Source organism: Nyctereutes procyonoides, unplaced genomic scaffold, assembly GCF_905146905.1.
Source record: "Nyctereutes procyonoides isolate TBG_1078 unplaced genomic scaffold, NYPRO_anot_genome, whole genome shotgun sequence".
NCBI lineage: Eukaryota > Metazoa > Chordata > Mammalia > Carnivora > Canidae > Nyctereutes > Nyctereutes procyonoides.
The window spans coordinates 3,964,020-3,982,252 of NW_026575126.1; positions in this window are offsets into that span (position 1 = coordinate 3,964,020).

Here is an 18,233-nt window from a genome sequence, read left to right on the forward strand (position 1 = left end):
TATCTGGAGAATAAGAATACAGATGGACATTTTAGAATGGGCATAGTGTGGAGACACGTGTGTCCCACTTAACTTTGCACTAGAAAAATAATCCTGTTTGGTGTAAGCTATCAGTAATCTGGAAGACAAGATGATCCATCTTGTGGATGAGTGTGCTTCTCCATAGACCAAAAAAGAGAGCTCAGGAAAACACACACACACACACACACACACACACACACACACACACACACACACTTCTATGGTCAATTAAGGTATGCCAAAGGAGGCAAGAATATATGATGAGGGAGAAGAGAGTGTCTTCTATAAACGGTGCTGGGAAAACTGGACAGCTTCATGTGAAAGAATGAAATTGGACCACTTTTTTTACATCATACACAAAAATAAACTCAAAATGGATTAAAGACATAAGTGTGAGGCCCAAAACCATAAAACTCCTAGAATAAAACATTGGCAGTAATTTCTTTGACATTGGCCATAGAAACATTTTTCTACATATGGCAAGGCAAACAAAAGTAAAATTAAACTATTGGGATCACACCAAAATAAAAAGCTTTTCTACAGTAAAGAAAACACATCAACAAAATAATAAGGTAACCTGCTAAGGGGGAGAAGATATTTGATGTATCTGTTAAGAGGTTACTACCCAAAATATATAAAGAACTTACACAACTCAACACCAATAAAAACAAATAACCCAATTAACAATGGGCAGAAGACTTGAATAGACATTTTTCTAAAGAAGTCATACAATGACCAGCAGACAGGAAAAGATGCTCACCATCATTCATCATCAAATAAAAAAGACAAGAAATAACAAGTGTTGGCAAGGATGTGAAGAAAACAAAACCCTCATGCACTGTTGGTGGGAATACAAATTGGTGCAGCCACTGTGGAAAATGGTATGGAGGTTCTAATAACATTAAAAATAGAATTACCGTATGATTCAGTTAATTCCATTACTGAGCATTATCACAAAGAAAATGAAAATGCTAATTAGAAAAGATACATGCACTCCTCTGTTTATTGCGGTATTATTTACAGTAGCCAAGGTATGGAAGCAACCCAAGTGTCTATCAATAGATGAATGGATTAAGAAGACATGATTACACACACACACACACACACACACACACACACACAAAATGGGATATTACTCAGGCATAATAACAATGAGATTTTGCCATTTGGAACAAGGTGGGTGGGTCTAGGGGATATAATGCTAAGGGAAGTTACACAGGGAAAGGCAAATATATGATTTCACCATATGTGGAATTTGAGAAAGAAAGCAAATAGAGAAAATAGAGAAAGAGAGAAAAGCTGACTCTTAAATATAGAGAACAAATTGTGGTTGCCAGAGGGAAGGTGGCTGGGAGGATGGGTGACATAGATAAAGATTAAGGTACATTTAATGTAATGAGCCCTGGGTAACATAGAGAATTGTTGAATCACAGTGTACACCTGAAACTATATAACACTGTATATTAATTATATTTCAATGAAAAAAAGGCGCTTTTTCCCAAATCATATTTCTTGCCTAATGAGTCCATGAACAAAATGGCCATGGTGAAGACTGTGTATGTGCCTGACAGTATAGATTTCTCCTCAACAGAGTTGACCTGAGCATCTACTTTGTCAAAAGCAGAGGCTAATGGTTCCTCAATATCAAATTGTTCTGTAAGACTTCAGATATCTACGTGGAAAGGTTGGTTATTTTCAATCCTCATCCTCATGGTTGAGTAGCACCTTGTACTTAATAAGAATAGCCTGAAGCACTTCTATCAATAGCAATCTTCACAGATTTAGATGATATCTTATGTGTTACTATTTTATGTCACATATATCATTTCTGATTAAGGCACAAACTTTAGAAGAAAAGCAGTAGATAAAGATAGCAATGCCAAGAGTACTCACTAGTGTTAGCACATGCCCAATGAGCCCAAAATAGTTTCCTTGATAGGATGGACCTGCTAATGACTCAGGCATAGTACCTGATGAGAAATAACTCCTGGTATTATAAACCTTAAGCAAGTGAACACATAGGTTATTTCTTCCACATTTCAGTGGAGAAAAATAAGGCTCATAGAGGCAACGTGCTTGTTATCCTGGTATAACCATCAAGTGGCATAACTCGGCTACTAATCAGTATCTACAATTTTAAACCTACAATCTTTAATTATGTGGCACTTAAAAATTACTTCAAATCTTATGTAATTTGCCTATTAAGCTTGGCTTTCATGACTACTTGAAAAAAAAAGGTTTTGTATTCCCATGAAAATATTTATTCTGTAAAAAATTACTCATTGTATATGTCTATGTCACAAATACTCTGTGAGATGCCAGGGATACAGATGTAAAATATGTAGTTCCTTAAATATCTAGATTGCTTTGGGTGGGTGGTATGGACATTTTGATATTATTTGTTCTTCCCATCCATGAGCATGGGATGCCTTTCCATTTCTTTGTGTCATCTTACAGTTTCTTTCATCAGTGTTTTATAGTTTTCAGAATACAGGTCTTTCACCTGTTTGGTTAGGTTTATTTCTAGGTATTTTATGTGTTTTGGTGTAATTGTATATGGATTGATGCCTTAATTTTTCTTTTTCCTGCTTCATTATTGGTGTTTAGAAGTGAAACAGATTTCAGCATGTTGATTTCGTATCCTGAGACTTTACTGAATGCACCTGTCAATTCTAGCCAGTTTTTGGGTGGAGTCATTGGGTATTCCATATAGAGTATCATGTCATCTGCAAATAATGAAAGTTTTACTTCTTCTTTGACATTTTGGATACTTTTTATTTCTTTTTGTTGTCTGATTACTGCGATTAGGACTTCCAGTTAAATAATATGGAAGTGGACATCCTTGTCTTGTTCCTGATAGTGAAGGAAAAGCTCTCAGTTTTCCCTATTGAGGATTATATTAACTGTGAATTTTTCATACATGGCTTTAATTATGTTGAGGGTGTTCCCTCTAAGTGTACTTTGTTGAGGATTTTTATCATGAAAGGGTTTTGTACTTTGCAAAATGCTTTTTCTGGATCTCTTGTCATCATAGTATGCTTCTTATCCTTTCTTTTATCAATGTGGTATATCATTGATTTGCAAATATTGAACCACCCTTGCAACCCAGGAATAAATCCCACAGGATCATGGTGAATGATTTTTTTTTAATGTGTTGTTGGATTTGACTTGCTAGTATTTTATTGAGAACTTTGCATCCATGTTCATCAGGGATGTTGTCTACAGCTCTCTTTATTTGTAGTCTTTTCTGGTTTTTGTATCAGGGTAATGCGAGGCTCCATAGAATGAATTTGGAAATTTTCCTTCCTTTTCTATTTTTTTGTAATCATTTGAAAAGAGTAGGCATTATCTTTTATTTAAATGTTTGGTAGAATTTGCCTGTGAAGGCAACTGGCCTTATATTTAGTTGGGAGATTTTTGATTACTGATTCAATTTTTTTGTGATTATTGATCTATTAAAGTTTCTATTTTTTCCTGTTTCAGTTTTGGTAGTTTATATGTTTGTAGGAATTTATCCATGTCTCCTAGGTTGCCCAATTTGTTGGCATATAGTTTTTCATAATATCTTTTTATAATTATATTTCTGTGGCGTTGTGATTTCTCCTCTCTCATTTGTGATTTTATTTGGGTCCTCTCTCTTTTCATTTTGATAAGTCTGGCTAGAGAGCTTTTATTTATTTATTTATTTATTCATTCATTCATTCAAAGAACAAGCTCCTGCTTTCATTGATCTATTCATTGCTTTTGTTTTTTTTTTTGTCTTTTTTATGCTTTTGGTTTTTTGTTTGTTTCTATATCACTTATTTCTGGTCTTTACTATTTCATTTCTTCCTCTGAATTTATGCTTCCTTTGCTGCTCTTGTTAGAGCAATCCATATCAAAATACCAAGAGCATTTTTCACATAGTTGAACAAACAATCCTAAAATTTCTGTGGAATCACGGAAGATCTAGAATAGCAAAAACAGCATTGGAGGCGTCACAATTCTGGATTTCAAGTTATATTACAAAGCTTTATTGATCAACACTGTATGGTAGTGGCACAAAAATAGACACATAGATATATGGAACAGAATAGTAAAGCCAGAAATGAACCCACAGCTATAAGGTCAGTTAATCTTTGACAAGGCAGGAAAGAATATCCAATAGGAAAAAGTCTTTTCAACAAATGGTGTGGGAAAACTGGACAGCCACGTGCAAAAGAATGAAACTTCTTTCTAGATAAGTCTCCTGAGGCAAGGGAAACAAAAGCAAAAACAAACTGATGGGACTTCATCAAAATAAGACACTTTCACTCAGCAAAGGAAGTAATCATCAAAACTAAAAGGCAACCTACAGAATGGGTGAAGATATTTACAAATGACATATATGATAAAGGGTTAATTATCCAAAATAAATAAATAACTTGTAAAACTCAACACCCAAAACATGAATAATGCATTTAAAAATGGCAGAAGACACGAATAGACATTTTTCAATGAAGAATACAAATGGTCAATAGCCATGTGAAAGATGCTCAACATCACTCATCATCAGGGAAATACAAATCAAAACCACAATGAGATATCACTCCATACCTGTCAAAATAGCTACAATTAACAACCCAAGAAACAACAGATGTTGCTGAGGATGTGAAGAAAAGGGAACCCTCTTCCACCGTTGGTAGCAATGCAAACTGTGCAGCCACTGTGTGGAAAACGGTGTGGAGGTTCCTCAAAAAGTGGAAAATAGAGCTACCTTATGACTTAGCAATTACACTACTAGGTATTTACCCAAAGAACACAAAAATACTAATTCAAAGAGATACATGACCCCGATGTTTATTATAGCAGCATTATCTATGATCTGTTATCTATTATGGAAACAGCTCAAGTGTCCATCAACTGATGAATGGATAAAGCAGAGGTAATATATATACATATATGTGTATATATTGTATATATATACACACACACACACACAAAGTGGAATGTTACTCAGCCATAAAAAATGAATTTTTACCATTTGCAATGACATGGATGGAGGTAGTATTTTTTAAAGATTTATTTATTTATTTTAGAAAAAGAGAATGTGTGAGAGGGAGGAGCAGAGGGAGAGGGAGAGAGAATCTCTAGCAGACTCCCAGCTGAGCAAGGAGCCTGATGGGAGCTCCATCCCACGACCTGGATATCATGGCCTGAGCCAAAATCAAGAGTCAGGCCTTAACTGACTGAGCCACCCAGGCGTCCTACAATAGTATTTTTAAACCTTTTTTTTAGAGAGGGTGAGAGTGGAGAGAGAAAGAATTTTATGCAGGCTCCATACCCAGCATGGAGCTCAATGTGAAGCTTGATCTCCCAACCCTGAGATCGTGACCGAGCCAAAATTGAGCCAGATGCTTAAATGACTGAACCACTCAGGTGCCCCATAGACAGCATTATGCTAAGCAAAATAAGTCGGCCAGGGAAGGACACATACCATATGATTTCACACATATGTGGAATTTAAGAAACAAACAAGCAAAGGAGAAAAAAGGGAGAGAGAAAGGCAACCCAAGAAACAGACTCTTAAGAGAATGAGAAAACTGGTAGTTACTAGAGGGGAGGTGGATGGTTTAATGGGTGATGGGGATTAAGGCGTGCACTCGTGAGGAGCACAGGGTGCCCTATGGAAGTGTTGAATCACTCTATTATAGATCTGAAGCTAATATTACACTGTATGTAACTGGAATTTAAATAAAAACTTTTAAAAATTAAATATGTACTTCCTGTCTTCAAAAAAACATGCACCTTAGTGTTGATAAATGACCAAGAGAGACACATGTAAAAATATGGAGTTTATATCAAACTGTGTCACAATTCCAGTTTCTGATTTTTCAGGATGAAGTTCATCTTTTGTGTTAAGAAAGGGCATACTCATTTGATATGTCATGCCTATCATTTATAAATTGCAAAACACAACAGTGAAGAAGGCTGACATATCATCCTTAAATTTTAACCTGTTGGCATCTGTCAAATAACTTATAATTTAAACTAGTTTAAATATAGGGTGATTGCTTCCTTTTTTCTTTTTTTTAATTTTAAAATGGAAACAATAAGAGGAATGATGGATGGGTGTTTTTTTTTTTTTCCAAGTAACGGAAATGGAGAAACTTCAGTCCAACTCTCAAGTCTTAATGCAACATAGAAGTTTAAGTCATTAATATAGCTCAGCTGGGTTCTTCTCAAGTATTTTAAAAATAAAATTTGATAGAGAAGTTGTGAGAGAGAAAACAGAATTTCCTAATGAATGATGTCCTAATGGTGGCAAAATAATTGAGCATATATAGGCTATTGAGTCATTGTGGGTGGAGTTGTGGAGAAGGAATCGCAAACTATTGTTTTTTCTATAAGCTCTAAGTTATAAGAATACGTGTGAATGTTTATTGCTCATAGTTTGACCATTAATACCCTTAGAGTCAGAATGGAAATTTTAAAAGGCCAGATTGGCCACAGAGCCAAGATCTTTGCACTAACAGTATCTTACAGAAATATTTCAAGATGGATTTTTGATTTACTGATTCTGATTTCTATTTCTCCAAGTTTTTATTATTACTGAGATGGTAAACCAGTGGCAGCTATCTGGTTTAATATGAGTCACTAAGTGTTTAATTCTGCATATTAAACCAATCTATTCTACTCTGTGTATTAAACCAGTCTTATGACTCACTATCAAAGGCTTTTATGCTTGTACAAGTTTCCTATAAAACATCTGAGTCGTCGACAATGTCAATGGTATTAACAATTTTTATTTGAGTATTTTAAGAATTTTAAAATAATAGGTAATAAAATCTGACTTGACTTTTTACTACTTTCCTGAAGTTACCCTCTGTAAAAATAACATAATCATTTCTGAGAGTCTATTTTCTGGATACTATGCTCTGTGCTTAATGCTCTTGTGGAATGCCTGGCTAGAATCTCAAAACAACTTCTTTATGATCCTCATTTTATTTATTCAAGCTCAGAGTGGTTACATTCCTGTCATGTTGTAGAGCCTATGCTTTTCCAAGAGTAGTGGTCTTTATTTCCATTTTTACTATTTTTCTTCTGGATTTCAGTATTTTACCAAAACTTTCCTCTTACCTTTATTTGTTAATTTGACTAGACTGGCTTTGTTCCTTAACCTCATAGCCCCTACCTTCTGCTCTATATTTCTATGACAATTGTCTTCTCTGTTGGGAATTTCTACTCAGGAATCATCAATTTTCAAATTTCTTATTCAAAAGTCCTTATTACAGAAAGATTTGTGAATTAAAATCATGAATATCACAGCACTGAAAAATAAAAGTTGAACACATGGGAAATTTTCCTAAACAGAACTGCCTAAAACTTCTGTTTTTACAACTTACATCAACAACCAAAGCTGAATATTAACCTTCTAATTTTACCTTATATTCAAATATCTTCACTTTAATTTATATTCCTGTCTTCTGTTACTGATGCTTTTTATTTATTACATTACATGTAATTTGTATACACAATGCATAATTTTTCTTGCTAGATTGTAGTTTGTACATCACTATTATTTCCAACGCTTAATTTTATCATGACCTTTTTATTCACCTTTATGATTTCACATTCTCTTCCATTTAACTTATGCTGTATTTCAGAAAAATCTTCATGAGGTCTTAAAATAACAAACACTCAAATTGCTTACATGATTCTAATTCCCTTTCTGGGCTAAGACAAGAAAAGAATAATAAGGCATTTGTAATGAAAACAATTTTCATATTTAATCCAATAATGAATTTCAGAGTCTTTGAGGAGACTTAATATTTGATTGACTTAATATTTGATTAATACGATACTATACTTAAATTCTGTTTTAAAAAAAAATGAAAAGGCAGCCCGGGTGGCTCAGCAGAGGATCGAGTCCCACATCAGGCTCCCTGCATGGGGCCTGCTTCTCCCTCTGCCTGTGTCTCTGCTTCTCTCTGCCGCTCTCTGCCCCCTCCCCCCCGCTCTCTCTCTCTCTCTGTTTCTCATGAATAAATAATTAAAATCTTTAGGAAAAAAGAAAAAAATTTCTCTGTCTTAAGAATTCACAACAGATGCTATTTGCAAACATTTTTACTAATTTTAACTGTATGAGCTGTTAAGAAATGTTTTTAAAGGTAATTAAACTATGGTATTATATATCAAAGTCAACATTTTAAAACTGAATGATCTTGGTGAAAACTTGGCAACATAGGCTTATATGTTAATTTTATCATTATATGTGTGAATGGTGTTTTATTCAACTTGGAAGTTAAATTTAATAATTCATTAATTTACTAGACAATTATCACCGATTATTTCACATATAAAATATGTTTAATCTGAAAAGATACAGATTAATAGATTTGCTGGTAAGTGTTTCAATTTTCCAATGAAATTAACAGAGCAAGGAAGGAAGAAATTGCTTGAATATGACACTTATGACACTATTGCTTCAGAATATGGGAAATATAAAAATATTTAAGATATTTCATTTTAGCCAAAGTAACATACATGTTGATTTATGGCATAATGTCTATTAAGAATTGATCAGGCCCATGGTATTTATCTTCTCAAAATAGAGATACGAAATTTTATAAAACAGGAGGATCCTGCCTATGGAGACATTTTGTGGGCCTGCGTTACACAAAACTAGTTTCAAACTCATATAAGGGTTAAATTATAAAAGTTTGTATATTGAACTAGTCACATTTTGCATGAAGAAAAGCAACTATATTTCCCCCAACCACCTTACAGAAACCAAAGATTATCTTCACCTGTACTAGGAGTCCCACAGTGGCTTGGGCAAAGTGGGGGTGAAATGGAAAATGTAGTTCAGGAAATGGGATTGGCAGGAACTATGTCACTAAGAAAATTTAATTCCCACAGTCGTTCTCTGGGTTTAGGGTAGTAGAATTTTCTGTTTTTTAGTTGGCTGGTGGGTTTTTTTGTTTGTTTCTTTGTTTTTGTTCTTGTTTGACATTTGCTTAGTTATGCCCTAAGAGCACTTTGAAAAACGGTGTATCTCCTTACACATTTTAGAATTGATACATGAAAAATTCAATTAAGATTTTTAAGATTTAAATGCTGCTCTTCCAATTCTCTAGATAGAGCGGGCAACGATACCAAATGGAAAAACATCAATTCAGAAACGGTGGGCTGAAACGTGACTCAGAAGAATTGGCCTGTAAATGTGAAGATGATTTAGGAATTCTGTAACCAATTGCTTTTGCATATATATTCATACACAGGAGTGAATGATGATGAAAGTTCTAGTCTAAATAACTTTAAAGTACCTCAGTATAAAACAACTTCCTAGGTGATTACAATACATTGTATTGTCATTTGATAGGTAACATGTTTTTCATGTCCTTGGATCTTAATAATAAAATTGTGATTGGGGGCATCTTAGTGGCTCAGTCTGTTCAGCAGCCAAGTAGGTGTTGACTCAGGTCATGATTGAGCATCTCCTTCCTCCCCCATGGGGCTTCACACTCAAGGAGCAGTCTGCCTCAGATTCTCTTGCCCTCTGCCTCATTCTCTCTCTCTCTCTCTCTCAAATAAATAAATAAAACCTTTAAAAAATAGTAACAGTAATAAAATTGTGATTTATAATTTATGGAATCTTGGATGTTATAAAAGAGACAGTCCCTCTAACCACTGAGCAAGGGTTGGATTTGAGGGGCTGACTGACCCTGGAGACAATGAAAGGGCAGATAAGGAAATCTCAGTGAGAGATGTTGGTGAGCCTGCATGGGGAACAATGGGGCTTGGGGATGAACAGGACAAGGTACATCTGAGAAAGCTCCGTAGGAAATAAAATAGAAAAACTCTAGTGATGGATTCATATGTCATGGGTAAGAGGAAGAAAGATTTAAGGATAATGTCCTGGGCTATTAGTAACTATTGGTATATTTTTAGGGTGATATATTATTTTAAAAATGTTGAATATCTACAAGGATACAGTACAAAAAATCTATAATTGCAAAATGAAAAAAAATTAGAACACAAAGTAGTATCTGATGCCGATTACAGTAATGCTGGTACAAGGGTAAACATAGGAGGGGTCATAGAGATTAATAAATCAATGTGTTTTGGCAGGAAATTTCTTTGCATTTTATTCATCTTCTACTTTGAAGGCAAGTTAATTATGTGTGAAAGAAGCATATTCACCAAGGGCAGTATTGGAGGTAGGACCTAGTATACGTAAAAAATAAAAAAAATCTAAATATTAACCTAACATTCATTTGGTAGAACATTACTCTAGTCTTTTATATTTGGAAATAAATAATGAGTACCCTTTTAGGGTCTTCTGCTAGACGATCTAAATAATTTCACAATACCCTACTTGTAAATGTCGAAGTAAAATTGTATTAATAGAAATGCTACGTTCTGTAATTGCTCCCTTATATCCTTGAGGTTCTATTTCATATTTTTAATTCAAAATTTTAATTATTTTATAGTAAACATCCTAGTTTAATTCCAAATCCCAGTTTAATGCTCAGAGCTTGTTTGATTGACTAGGGAGCTATGCCTCAAGCTAAAAGGACATGCATGGTTTGTTTTGTTTGGAAGATGCTTTATTCTCCAATTGTATTGTCATATTGTTCAACCGGCTACTCTTCCAGCTGGGGCATTGGCTATTGTTTCCTAATAAGTGGCATAAACTGCTGAGGTTCTATTCATTGCTAGGGATTTCCCAGCCTTTGATGAAATATAATATGATTTGTTCACCGTGCACATCTGGCAAAGAGGTTTGCAGATTTCTTTGGGGCTGAAATTCACTCATTGCTGTTTTGTTGGTTTATGTAATAAGAAATCATTTATCTCATTGAATTTTTTACAATGTAAACTAGTATATATTTGCCCAAACACATTAAGCTTTAAAGGCTAAATAATATATTTTATTTTGTGAATTAGGTATAATTTATTTTTCTAAGAGAGAACATAGCCAAGGTGATAGAAAATGAAAATGGGAACTCAGGTTAGGTACATGTTTCTGTATATACACAAATGTGCGGGAGGCCTGATGACCATGAGAATGGGACCACGTAACTTTGAAGGACTGTTTGGTGGTGGTTTCAGTTCAGTTCTTTATTAGCAAATCTTTTCTCAGCTCTTGGGCTAATCTTTCATATTAATATTACCTTTCCGTGTTCATCTCATGCTTTTTCTCTTGGGAAAAACAATGGAATCTTTGTACTACACTTTATACTTATGAGAGAAATAGATAATATGCCACACTTGTCTTGAGTGTGAGAACTTTCAAATATTTTCAACATATTGAACTCCTATAGTGCTTGATTTACAACAAATTCAAGATAAATGTTCATTCTCACCTTCAGAGTAAATTAATCATTCTTAATCTCTAAAGTGTTTACCATCATAAACAGTAAAATTCTGGTTTCTATAAAATGTGCCATTTAGATAACCTTATTGACAAAAGAACACAACAGAGGGGAGAAAAATTATAAAATTTTGTTTTGCTTTGTTTTCCTTTTACATATAAGATTGATTTTTTTAAAGCCTTGCTTTTATAAAAAGCTATTAACACATTACAATTTTCTTTAAGCAGAAGCCTTAATTTTGATTTGAAAACATTGAGAATTTTGAACATAATATGAGAATCAATGACTTTTGTGTAAAATAAGATCAAATCCAATAATTGGTGTTTATAAATTGCCATTTGCCAGTGGTACCTGAAAGAAGTAATGAAGGTGACTTAAGTCAAACTTGGATAACTATCACATCTCCGTTTCTTTGAGAGCACATTGCTAAATAGGTAGGGATATCCTCAAAACAAGGCAGTAAAAATTGGAAAGCTGATTTTTTTTGCAAGTGCATTGAGTATTTGACCATGCTGTAATGTTTCTGTATTTTGAAATAGTCTATAATATTGATTATGATTGGTTCATTGTTTAACAAACTGTATGTCAAATGTGTTGATACCATAGTTTGAAAGGGTACCAAAATACTTCCCAAAGTGTAGAAAATTAGTTTTACTCAATTATGTTGAAGGTTTATGATTGTCTCTAATTGGCAGGCTATACAAATATGACATTTTCTATTATGGGTTCTGACTTCCTCAAGGCTGTTCACTTCGTCGCATTTTGAAATAAAAAATATTTTTCTTTGACACAGAAAATTAACTTTAAAAAGTATTGGTTTTTCATTTTGTTTTCATATTCTTTTTTTGGTATAAAATTTTTTAAGCACATTATAATAAAGTGTCATATTTCCATTAATGTGTATGATGTCGTGAGTGTGCATGATTGTGTATAAAGGACTAGAGTCAGGCAGGCCTGGACCAGGATGGGTATAATAAATTAATTGGTGATACAATGATTAGGAAAATATTGTCCAAAAGTACAAATCAGGGAGAAAAAAAAAGTAGTTGACCAAAATATATAAGTAGGGCTGTTGGACTGGGTTAAGGTAATGTAATAATTTTCATGTTACCTTATGAATTTCAGACAATGATAGCCTATCCAAATGGAAGACTCCTATCTAGTTGAAACATCCACTAAATAGGCATTTAGACTGGAGAATACATTAAGATGGTAAAATTAGAGGTTCATAAAGATTTTAGAGGTAGAAATGAAAATTTTAAGGAATGAGAATGATTAGATTATCTGAGGAAGAAAATGTGAATATAAACAAAAAGCATCAGGAATCAAATTTTTTCAAATAATCTATACAGATTATTAGAGAAAAAATTAGAAACAGTGATAAAGAAGTTATTGGGGAGGTAGGAAAATATCCCAAATAACGCATTGTTAGAACTAAAAGAGAACTTAGGTATTTTCTTACTAGTATCTCTCATTCTAATTTTTAAATTTTTAATTTATTTTTTTAAATTAGGCTGTGAATAAATGAATAGAGAACTTGGCAACTAATCCGCACCCTCCCCACCTCCTCTGTAGGATGAGGTTTCTCCTTCCCATTTCTCCCGTGTTGTTTACGAGTGCCTAGTACAAGCCTACGACTGCTTGCAGACTTGGCCAATCGCCTCATTGTTGCTCATGGCACTTCACATCAGAAGGATTCCTGATTTCTGAATCTTTGGGTCTGGCCAGGGCTTTTCTCTCTATCTGACTACTTCTAATTAATCAATGTCCATCTATCCCATACACTGACGATCATTCCTAGAGATTCCAGACCTACTGATCTTTTCTTTATTCAAATTCTTATAATCTTTGATTTCTCTCTTTCTTTCTTTTCTTCTTTTTTCTTTCTGTTTTATTTATTTAAGTAATCTCTACACCCAGTGTGGAGCTCAAACTCACAACCCTGAGATCGAGTCAATGCTTTTCCAGCTGAACCAGTTGGTGCCCCATATTTCTAAATTTAGAAATTGCAACTCTTTTGAGTGCTATTTAGTCACTTATATATATTTAAAATCAGTCTTGTGTGTATGGCAAGGACGCATGTGTTATGAGGAGCAGCCTAGATCATATCTTCTATCTTTTCATACAATGCCTATCAGGGTGTTTAATATAGAGTTGGTCCTTAGTACATGGATGAAATGATGTGGGAAGTGGCATTTCCTTATTTCCCAAAAGATAGGACCTAAATCAGTGGAATGAAATCATTTGTTCTTGTTTAAATTTACTCCATTAATATGCTCAGGGCTTTGTTTTTTTCTTTTAAAATCTTATCTCCATTGGCTCTATTAATTCACTGGATAAAAATGCATTGGTTGGCATTTACAACCTTCCCTTTCATTTGGCTGCTTGGATACAACTATAAGGGATAAAGACTGAGTCTCAAATTAAAGCAGAATTAGTGTTCTGATAAGCTTGTTCTATTTTATATGATATTTTGATGCACTTTAAAAGGGAATAAATCTCAAGTTTTCTCTAATGTGGTTAATTTTAAAGATGGATATCTAAAGCCAGCTCTAAAATAGAATTATGGCGATGAAATAATAAGGCAATTATATATTGCCTACATGCATATGTCTGCATTTTCCTCACAAAAGTGTTCCTTCTGAAAAACAAGCACTTAATGAAATTCTTAGCTCAGTCCACAATAACTTAATTGACAGAGTGAAGCTGTTAGAAAGACATAAGGATAGCCATTATAAGAAACTGGTGATTAATAATAACTTCTGATGAATACATAGTAACTATTTATCGTGGTACTAGCAGTTGATTACACACTGAGCCTATTGTACGATGCTTCAGGATAAATTAGATAAATTTTTTTGTAAAGAATTTTAAAGGGCAAATAACATTGATTATACTTATATAGCTAGAAGTCAATGAAACAAACATTTTCTATTGCCCAAACCAAGAGCTAACGGATATTTTAAGTGCATTGCATTTTTAGATAGACATAGGAATTTTGGGTCAAATCTGCTTTCATTAAGGCACCAGTCAGGCTTAACTTTGATGGCATGATGGGCTTCTGTCATAAACAACATAACCCACGAAACTTCTGGATACATATTGAAAAGGTCAGGCATAGGCCATGCAAACCCGCACAATGCCTTTCAATTTTCTTCTCTCTCTCTCTCTCTCTCTCTCTCTCTCTCTCCTCTCTCTCTCTCTCGTTTTAAGTGATAGTCAATCCTCAGTCTCCGTGGAAAGTTCTTTTGGTGCAAACGTATAATATATATGGAGCATGTATGCAGCCATAAGCATTGATGCTTCCTTATAAGCAAAATAACGGAGATGTTTTTCATGTATTTTGGCAAGCTAAAGGCAGATGCTTTACAGATGCTTTTCTAAAGAGAAAAATAAAAACTTTGATTGGTTTGGTTAAAATGCATTTGACCAACCTCATAACAAGTTATTGTTAGTATTTGCAGGCTCTGCTAACTCTGCCCACAGTCATTTTGAAGGATGCCAAGGTGCTTTAAATCTCTCCCAAAAAAATCTCTCCCAGTGAAAACTCCACAGGAAATGAACTCACATCCATGGAGCAAGCCCAGGCAACATTGTGACTAAAACAAACAAATCAGCCTTTGCTACCTTCTCATTTACCAAATCTGTTCTCCCCCATATATTCATTGTCCTATTACTCCCTGAAGGAAGAGAGTTTTTACCCTCAATTCCTAGCTGTTAGGAAGGCCTGGAGCTCACAGCCTCACTGGTAGCACTTGTCCTCAAGGGTAGCCTGTCTTCAAGCCCTTCAAGCGCTAAGCTCATCCCTTCACCTGGGGTCACCACACATGATTCTAGGTTGTGCTGACTGGGTCCCATCTCATGACACCCCACTACGGGATCAATTATGAGCAGAAATCCATCCACTCTTCCAGTTGCCAAGCCAGCGGTGGCCCGGCTTTCCTCGTCCTTTTGCAGCCTACCTCTGTTTTCTACATAATACCACTCGTGATTTTCTGAAATTTATTTCTGCAAAGTACCCTTGTATGACGTTAGCTTAGCCTAATGAGTTGTATCTCCTGAATGTGACAGCATTTTTTGTAAGTGACTTCTGGAAACCTACTTTCATGATCCAAAGAATCAAAGCTACGAGTAGTGACATTTCAATATGGAGGTAGGTTGATGTGGCAATGTTTTTAGATCTGTGGATGCTGTAGGGCTACTGGTTACCAATTTACATTTTATCTATCAAAACATATATAGATATAAACTGAATATATATTAATTCTTCCTTTTTTGTGCATGAGAAAATCAATGAACTCTATTTTAGCTTTAAGATGAAGCGAACAAAGCCATAAAAATTTGAGGCAAATATAATGTTAGGTGGATTCCTGGGAAAATGAGTGTATCTGTGTTTATAAAGCACAACCATCTAACTACTTTCTTACGAATTATTGTTTTCTTTTGTTTAAACTAATAGCCAACTTGTCCAGACATAGGGAGGAGAATATAATTCCTGGGAGAGGGGTCAAACTCCAACATTATGTGGAAATAATACCGGAATTTTATTGTGTATACAAAACAAACAAAAAATTTATCTACTGCCTAATATTATTCTAGCCAAATTGTGTGGAACCTAATTGCTGTAACAGTAGGTAGGCTGTGTACTTCTTCTCATTCCCACTAATGAACAATATTTAAATTGCTGAAACACCTCCCCTCATTTTCCTATATCTTTCTAACCTTCTTTTCCTCTGTCATTCCAATTAGAACGTGTATTGTTTAATTGAGTCTTTATTTCACTACTTGGTTCACCTTTGCCTTGTGAGTTCCTAAGAAGGAGAGAGCACTCTATATTTTTTGAACAGATGCTTCATTATGGGAGGTGAGTAGCTCAGTTACATCGCCACTTCACCTTTTCCCCCATGTCTGGCAGTTGTTGTGGGCTGTTAAACAGCTTTAATAGAAGATGAGACCAGCCTCTTGCTCTAAGGGCATGAAAACTTTTTTTTATGGGTCTTACTATCTTCATGGTTCGTTAAATACAATGTAGAGTCATTTTACTGCAGCTAGTGGACCCCAGAAGGACCTGACAGTTAAATGAAAGTTGTCAGTCTTCCTTCTGTTCTAGCTAGATTGGGTAATAAAAGGGCAGAACCTGGAAGTAAGGACCAGAATTGAGATCAATGTGCCAAACAAATAAAAGAAATGTAATGAGTTCTTGAGAAATGCTGGAGAGAAGGCATGGGTATTTAAGTGTCTAGACAAATAGAGGCCAGTGATAATAAATGTATAATGAATGGCTTTAAGAATTACAACTGTGCTTTGCATAATAGATAAATGGAAGGCTTGTGGTCTAAAATTTACAAAGAGGAATTCCAATCGGTTGCAATGGAAAAATAGCGTTTGGGTATAGAAACTGCTAAGAAATTAACAATGATACATCATGCTACACCAGAAATGTAAAGAACTAGAGATTGTTGAAATCTATTCTCACCCAAAAGAGAAGACATGGAGTTCCTTTTAAATGCCTTTGCATTTTTAAAAATAAGATTCCAGTGATTAACCATCATTGTATCTATAAATAATTAAACAGTGCTTAAATTAGAAGACACTTTCCTAAAAATAAATAAAAAATTAAAAAAAAGTTTCCTGCTTGACAATAGATAGTACTTCCGAATGAAACCTCAAGAATTTGCTAAAAATATTGCTGTAGGCAAAAAAAAAAAAAAAAAGTAAGAAGAGTATTTAAAGAGTCCAAATAGGGTTTTTGTTCATGTCTTCCAAAATTCAAGGCAGAATTTATGCTATAGGAAGGAAAGGACACCAAAGTTTCCCTCCCAAAATTATAATTTATTATACACCTTTGTTTTTCCTTTGTCCAAACTCTGGAACCACTTTATAAGCATTAAAGTTTGAAGGGGATACTTTCTAACATTTGTGTTGCCAGAGTAAGAAAGGAAGTGAGACAGAATTAACATTGAGTTTTCATTCATTAAAATACAAAAACTATCATTATTAAAGGGCAAAGATTCATCATGTTAAAAGAGTTTTGGGAAACTATCAAGAATTGATAACTGGCATGTATCACAAAAGTTTAAATAAGGTAAGCTAATATATTTATAATTATTTACTCCTTCCATCACTTTTGAGAAGCTGTTGAAAAAAAATGTCAATATGTACAAGATGAGTAACTGAAATACCAAAAAAAAAAAAAAAAAACAGTTCAATTTAAAATATTTGGAGATATTTCACTTTCCTTATACACACATACCAAGAAAAATTTAGGGGGACTTTTTGATTATTAGTCAGGTTTTGAAACAGACTGCACTTTATTTTTTAAAAGTTTTTAAAGATTTAAAAATATATTTATTGATGAGAGACACACACAGAGAGACAGAGACACAAGTAGAGGGAGAAGCAGGTTCCCTGTGGGGAGCCCTATGTGGGACTCAATATCCGGCCCTGGGATCACAACCTGAGCTGAAGGCAGACGCTCAACTGCTGAGCCACCCAGGCGTCCCCGAAACTACATTTTTAAAGAAAGCTGTTGGTGTCCATCTCCCACTGATGATTTAGGCCAATCTACGAAACAGAATTTTCCACAACGTTGGAAGTGTTCTTTATCACTATCGTTCAATATGACAGCTACTAGCCACATGTGGCTTTTGAGCATTTAAAATATAGCCAGTGTGGTTGAGGAACTGAATTTTTAATTTTACTCATTTTTGTTCATTTAAACATAAATCTAAATGGTCACAGAAAGTAGCTACAATATTAGTACAGATTTAAGCTTTCTATGTAAATGTGATCAAGATGGTCTCTCTAATGTTGTCTTCATCTAGCTCATCATGAATTGCTGTATTGTGATGATGCATGGCAAGTGAAAAAACT